The following is a 6,994-nucleotide window of genomic DNA, read 5'->3' as shown; positions in this document are numbered from 1 at the left end:
ATCGCTAGGAAGTGGCGGATAGCCAGGGAGAACAGACATGGTTGTTGACTGACAAATGACAACAACTGAGCAAGGAGGTGAAGACTATATATACTCTCAGGAGAACAAGCCAGAAGACTTCAGAGCCTGTGGACAGAGCTTATAAATACAGGTAAACAGATGCGTGCCTGCCACTAGAGGGAGCCCAATCCTCCAGGAGGCCAGCTCAGAGCTGGAGAAACAGGCTGGGAGAAAGGGAGATGATCACAGCACAGTGCAACCCCCAGAGCAGGTGGGAAGTAATGGACACAGCCGCATGCTGCTACAATCATGCTAGATATCAAGCCCCCCCCCTTTAAAGTAATCGGTCTGCTTGCATGTGTCAATCAGTTGAATGGCCTTGCCCTCATGAGCACTTTCTCCTGAGCTAACAAGGAGATCACTATGTGGTGTCCCACTGCGGGTGTTTCTATTTTTTACACCCCTCGTAAAAGTCTGTACTTATCTCTGATTTCACTATAGCTGTTGTATTACTAAAGATGGCAACTAGATGTCGCTGTGGTGTGTAACTAAGGTTCAGAAGCTGCACAGCTGAAGTATACTAAAGGGTTATTGTTTGTGTATGTACCAGATTCTGTTGTCCAGTAGGATTTCTCCTTTCGTCTGCCTAATTCTCTCTTCTCTATTCTATTTCTCTATTGCACTCTTTCCACCCAGCCACCGCACGCTGCACGTACACGCTGGACGGGAAGGGGAGGAGCCTACAAGTCAGTGTTACTTCTTAGTTCGTAGTACCCCGCATGGGAAGGAGGCAGAACACTCAGCTCTCACAACCCTCTTTCTTGAAGCATCAGACACTGTGTCTGCCAAAACCCTTAAGGTCTGGCTGTGCTTCAGCCATCCACCACAGTAGTGGTGTCACTCTTCCATCTAGCAAGTGACCGGCCGTCCCACCGCTACAACATCCTCTGGGGGCACACCACAACTATATGGTGCTACCAGGTCATTTTGTGACAGAGTTGAAATTTAGTGGACATTGATTTAAGTTAACTGTTATGGCAAGGAACGGCTGGACAATTTATTCCAATTCATCTGATCACTCTTATTACAGCAACAGCAAATTGCCACTATAAAAACCAAAGCAACAAACTTTGTCAAAACTTTTGTTCATGACTGTAATGTATCAGAAAACTTTTCACTTTTTTTTTTAAATACATATTTTGTGAAAAGAAAATTAAACAATTCTGAAAAATACAGTTTTTATGGCATACTCTTTGCGTAATACGCGACATGTTGATCCCAAAATTACATAAAATCATTGTTGGGGGTCAGACAGCTGAAACCCTACCAATCACAAGAACAGTCCTGTATGTACCCCTGAAGAAGTTGGCATCTGGTTAACAGAAAGCATGTGGCAGGGTCAGGTGTTAGTACCATTAAAATGAAGTGTCAGATCGCCCATGGGCACTGCTGTTCCATCAATTTTTAAGGAGAGCTATATGTGGTGTGCCCCCGGAGGTGTTATATAAGAGGGACGGCCGGTCACTTGCTAGATGTTGTAGTGTGACACCACTACGGTGGTGGATGGCCGAGATACAGCCGGACCTTATTATGTTGTCGAGTGACGCCAGTGCCAGGTGGGCACACAGGTGTGATGGCACCTCTGCTTTAAGGTGGTAAGGCCGGTTGTACCCTTTTCCCCTGTGGTCAGTGTCCTGCCGGGTTGCTACTGGGTACTTTGGGATAATGTCATGGATGATGGAGTCACAGGTGGCCGGAGCGGTGTTATGACCTCCCGGATAGTAGGACCTGCCACCCACAGAAAAGGGGAGAAAGTCCCAAGGTTGCAGTGTGTATGCTGTGTAGGTGGTGACGAATGATCACAGATTCTTGAGATAACGTTGAGTTGGTTTACTACTTGTAAATGTGCAGCAGGTAATACAGAAGATCTTTTGAGATACACTTGACAAAGTTCCAATACAGACTTGAACATAAGACAACCAGATCTGCAAGATAAGTGCTGAGTAGGAGATAGCTGTGTCAATAAAGTTGTGCTGAGGTAGAGCAGCAGAGAGAAGGATGCCGTGAGAGTCTCATCCCATGTAGTAATGTGCTCTGCCGGGATGTTGGAGGATATAGTAGAATACTTGTAGAAGAAGAGGAACAGAACTACTGTGCCTGTGTATTGACCCTTGTTTAAGTCTTTACACCACCTTATGCCCACTAGCGTTGGCCGAACCATACTAATGGAAGACACAGGTCCCAGAACTTGTTACCTGGGCTGAGCGGAATGCTGATGCTTCCCTGTTGACACCCGCGCTGCTAGATTGAGTTCATAGACATACTGCAACTTTGCTCCAACTGGATCAGTTCCTAGTTCTGTGGCTCCATACTGGATACTGTCCTGCACTGTGACTTCTCCTTGTCCACGACATGGGTTGAGGTTATCTGTTGGCTAGTCCTCTCCTAAAAGGTTTAACACTGCATAGTGCTTTGTGTGGGTACTCATGAGAAGGTTGTTAACAGTGTGCTATCTTGCGTCCTACCCATGTGGGGTACTGGCTAAGACTGAACTGCGCCTCCAGGGCTCCAGATGGCGACCAAAATGGTCGCCAATGCGACTGACATTTTGCAAATGGCGCCCAGATTTATTAATCTGGGCGCCATTTGCGACTGGCCCCGGCGGCAGCGCGCTGTCTCTTTAAGATGCGCGGCTGATGCGCGGCTGCCGGGGGTGTCCCATCCTATCCCCGGCAGCGCGGCGCATCAGTAAGCTGCCTGGGGCCCTGACTTCCGGCACAGGAAGCGCGCGTCAGAGACGCTTCCTGTGTCAGAAGTCACAGCCCCGGCGTACAGGGAGCTCACTGACGCGCCGCGCTGCCGGGGATAGGACGGGACACCCCCGGCAGCCGCGCATCAGCCGGGGACAGCGTCCGAAGAAGAAGAGGATCGCCGGGGGAGCGGGTTGTCAGGTGAGTTTGTGTGTTTGTTTTTTTTAAATATTGCTTAGCATAGAGGAAAGGGGGGGCTTTATAATGGGGGGAGAAGAGGGGCCATATTCAAGGGGGGGAGAGGGGGCTATCTATAAGGGGAGGGGGTATCTATAAGGGGGGGAGAAGAGGGGGGCATCTATAATGGGGGGGAGAGGGGGCATCTATAAGGGGAGGGGGTATCTATAAGGGGGGGAGAAGAGGGGGCATCTATAATGGGGGGGGGAGAGGGGGCATCTATAATGGGGGGAGAAGAGGGGCCATATTCAAGGGGGGGAGAGGGGGCCATCTATAAGGGGAGGGGGTATCTATAAGGGGGGGAGAAGAGGGGGCATCTATAATGGGGGGGAGAGGGGGCATCTATAATGGGGGGGAGGAGGGGGCATCTATAATGGGGGGGAGGAGGGGGCATCTATAATGGGGGTAGAGGGGGTCATCCATAAGGGGAGGGGGTATCTATAAGGGGGGGAGAAGAGGGGGCATCTATAATGGGGGGGGGGGAGAGGGGGCATCTATAATGGGGGGGAGGAGGGGGCATCTATAATGGGGGTAGAGGGGGTCATCTATAAGGGGAGGGGGCCATCTATAATGGGGGGGAGAAGAGGGGGCATCTATAATGGGGGTAGAGGGGGTCATCTATAAGGGGAGGGGGCCATCTATAAGTGTAGGGCAAACTGGCTGCAGACACTGGGAGATAGATATATGCACAATTATTATTATCAGGGCCCCTCAGGTGTCTGTATTGTAGGGGGTCACTTGCATTAGTCACTAGGTGAGAGATATATCTATTTATATACACATCTTGTGGGGGGTCACTATGGCTGCAGTCATAAGTCTAGCTCAGTATGTATAGACTGTTGCAAGCTTTTAAAGGGAACCTGTCACCCCCGGTGCCGGGGTGACAGGCTCCTAACCCCCCGTTAGAACCCCCTATACTCACCTCATCTTCACCCCGCTTCTGAAGATGGTCGGGTCACGGAGATCTCAGCCGCTGCAGCCCGGCGCGCACACTGAGAGATGAGTCCAACACTCATAGAGAATGACGGAGCGCTGGACTCTCCTGTCATTCTCTATGAGCGTTGGACTCATCTCTCAGCGCACGCCGGGCTGCAGCGGCTGAGATCTCCGTGACCCGACCATCTTCAGAAGCGGGACCCGGCGCAATGAGGTGAGTATAGGGGTCTCTAACGGGGGGTTGGGAGCCTGTCACCCCGGCACGGGGGTCGACAGGTTCCCTTTAAGTTCAAGTTCAGAAGAGTAAGCCTCATTAAAAGGCTAGCCAAGTGAGTCAGACTGGATATGGTTGTCAGACTGGATATGGTTGTCAGACTGGATATGGTTGTCAGACTGGATATGGTTGTCAGACTGTATATGGTTGTCAAGTTGCAAGTTTCCATGTTGAACGTTTTCAAACTAAGAAAAGTAAGGATCTAAAGGAGGAGGAGGCTGCCGTGGCCTCTGCACACAGTAAGTCCCATTTAACATAACATTAATTTTACATGGTTTAAAATGTTGGCGACCAAATATTCTATTTGGCGCCTAAATTTTTCAGGTTAGGAGCCAATGGCTCCTAGGTAAATTTTTTAGTCTGGAGCCCTGGCCTCCTCTTTTCCATGTGACTCACTTCCTCTACAAGGTGCGCTGTGATTAGGTGAAAGAGTGCAACAGAAGAACAGAGGGAAGAAGTGATAGGAAAGAAGAAAGCAGAAGTCCTCCTGGTTCACATATTCTGGTACACATAAACACAATAACCCTTTGCAACAGTGGCGTAGCTACCAGGGTCGCAGCGGTCACCACTGCGATCCGGCCCGCTACAAGGGGGGGCCCCTTGCCACTGCACTGCCCCCCCATGGATCACTCTTGTGACCGCAAGCATTGTTTTGCTTGCGGTCACAAGAGCGGGCTCGTCCGGGCCCCCGGCTGATGCACGGCTGCCGGGGGTGTCCCGTCCTATCCCCGGCAGCGCGGTGCATCAGTGAGCTCCCTGTGCCGCCTGGGGCCCTGACTTCTGGCACAGGAAACGTACGTCAGAGACGCTTCCTGTCCCAGAAGTCCCAGCCCCGGCGTACAGGGAGCTCACTGATGCACCGCGCTGCCGGGGATAGGACGGGACACCCCCGGCAGCCGCGCATTAGCCAGAGCGTGAAGAAGGAGAGGATCGCCGGGGGAGTGGGTTGTCAGGTGAGTTTGTGTGTTTTTTTTTTAATTCTGCTTAGCATAGAGGAAAGGTGGGGGGCATCTATAAGGGATGGGAGAGAAGAGGGTGGCATCTATAAGGGGGGAGAAGAAGGGCATCTATAAGGGGGGGGGGGGAGAGGGGGGCATCTATAAGGGGGGAAGAGGGGGCAATATTGGTCTCAGTATACAGTAACAATATGGCGGTAATATATATGGTGATAATATTTTCTCTTCCTATATGCTGGTGTTATTGGTAATATCTGTCTTTGAGTATATATATATATATATATATATATAATATACACACACACACACACACACACCTACCAGTAGCATCACTTGGTCGTGAAGTGGGGGGGGGGGCAAGTTAACCTCTTGCACCAGGGCCCAGGAGACATTAGCTACGCCCCTGCTTTGCAATCCTTCAGCTGTGCAGCTTCCAAATATCAATACATTATACAGCGACATCTAGCGGTCAAATCTTAATACTACTTTTACCATAATAAGACCACAAAAAGTACAGACTTTTGCGAAGAGTGTAAACAATTATAACACCCCTAGCGGGACACCACATATAGAAACAGCTAAAGACAGCATTTGGCTGTTTTTGGCAGTTCCCGTACAGAATAAATGGAGTGGTGATGTGTAATGTGCAACCCACAACTCCACTTTAATAGGAGACTTGGATCCCTATTTTTGAGGCTGTGGTTTCCCCCTCCCATCAGTCAGTTAACCGCTGTCCTTCCTGCCCTGCCAAACAGTTACAACATATAGTGGGAAGGGGTTAAATGTAACCTTATTATATATTACAATGGGTTAAAAAGGAATAACACAGGCACATCTAACCTAAAATGGTATATATAACAAATATACATTTGTAGAGTAACTTACAGCTGAAAAATAAAAAAACTGTCTACAAATATTTTATTTCCTAAAACTCCATAGCAAGATATAAGTAAGGCTATGTTCACACTACATATCTTTCCGGCCGTAGTGCGAACCGCAAATATACGCACGTAGTTTTGAGGTTGATGCATTCGCTTGAAAGTATACGATATACCGCCGCACAATGTACACTACGTATGAGCTTACGACCTGATCGTATACGGCGCTGTGAAAAATGAACAAGACCATTGTTTGAGGGCGGAAATGTTCCAACTCACCGCCGTGGATTTCAATGCGGTCCCGTACGGAGCACTTATTTCAGCCAAATTGAACTTAATTTTTAGATCCAAAAGGTTCTGTGTGTTTTATTGGGCTGGGCGAAGATTTCCAAGTAAATGACCTGTTTCAGATCGCTTTGAAACAAGATAAGGAAGCATAACTGTACGACGGGCTTATGTTCGCGGTTCGCCCGCATGTTCGCAATCCGGCCGCATGTCTATTTTTCCCACGGCTGTACTTTTAGCCGCACATGTATGGCTGCGTACGAATTACGGCCGGACTCATATGTAGTGTAAACATAGCAAAAAAGAGGAAGGAGGTATTTGTGCGTCTCTGTATCACTGTGTGAGGGGAAAACCATAGTGGTTCTGACAGTAATAATCTGCTGCATCTTCTTCCTTTATTCCCTGGATTGTTAGAGTAAAATCATTGCCGGACCCGATCCCTCTGAACCTCTCTGATATCCCGCTCTAGTGAGTGATGACATAGTGGAGGAGAAGTTTTTGGATGTACATGAGATGGTGACTGAATCTCCTTGCTATGCTGAGATATAATCCGGGGTCTTGGTCATCATAATATTATTACTTGTGGCTTTCTCTATAAACACAGCAGATTAGTCTCCTCAGGACACAGCCATGTAACCATTACACTGCAGCATAGAGCAGACAGCACAGAATATCACA

Source organism: Dendropsophus ebraccatus, chromosome 7, assembly GCF_027789765.1.
Source record: "Dendropsophus ebraccatus isolate aDenEbr1 chromosome 7, aDenEbr1.pat, whole genome shotgun sequence".
NCBI classification, from domain to species: Eukaryota; Metazoa; Chordata; class Amphibia; order Anura; family Hylidae; genus Dendropsophus; species Dendropsophus ebraccatus.
Note: the sequence above shows the minus strand (reverse complement) of the source record.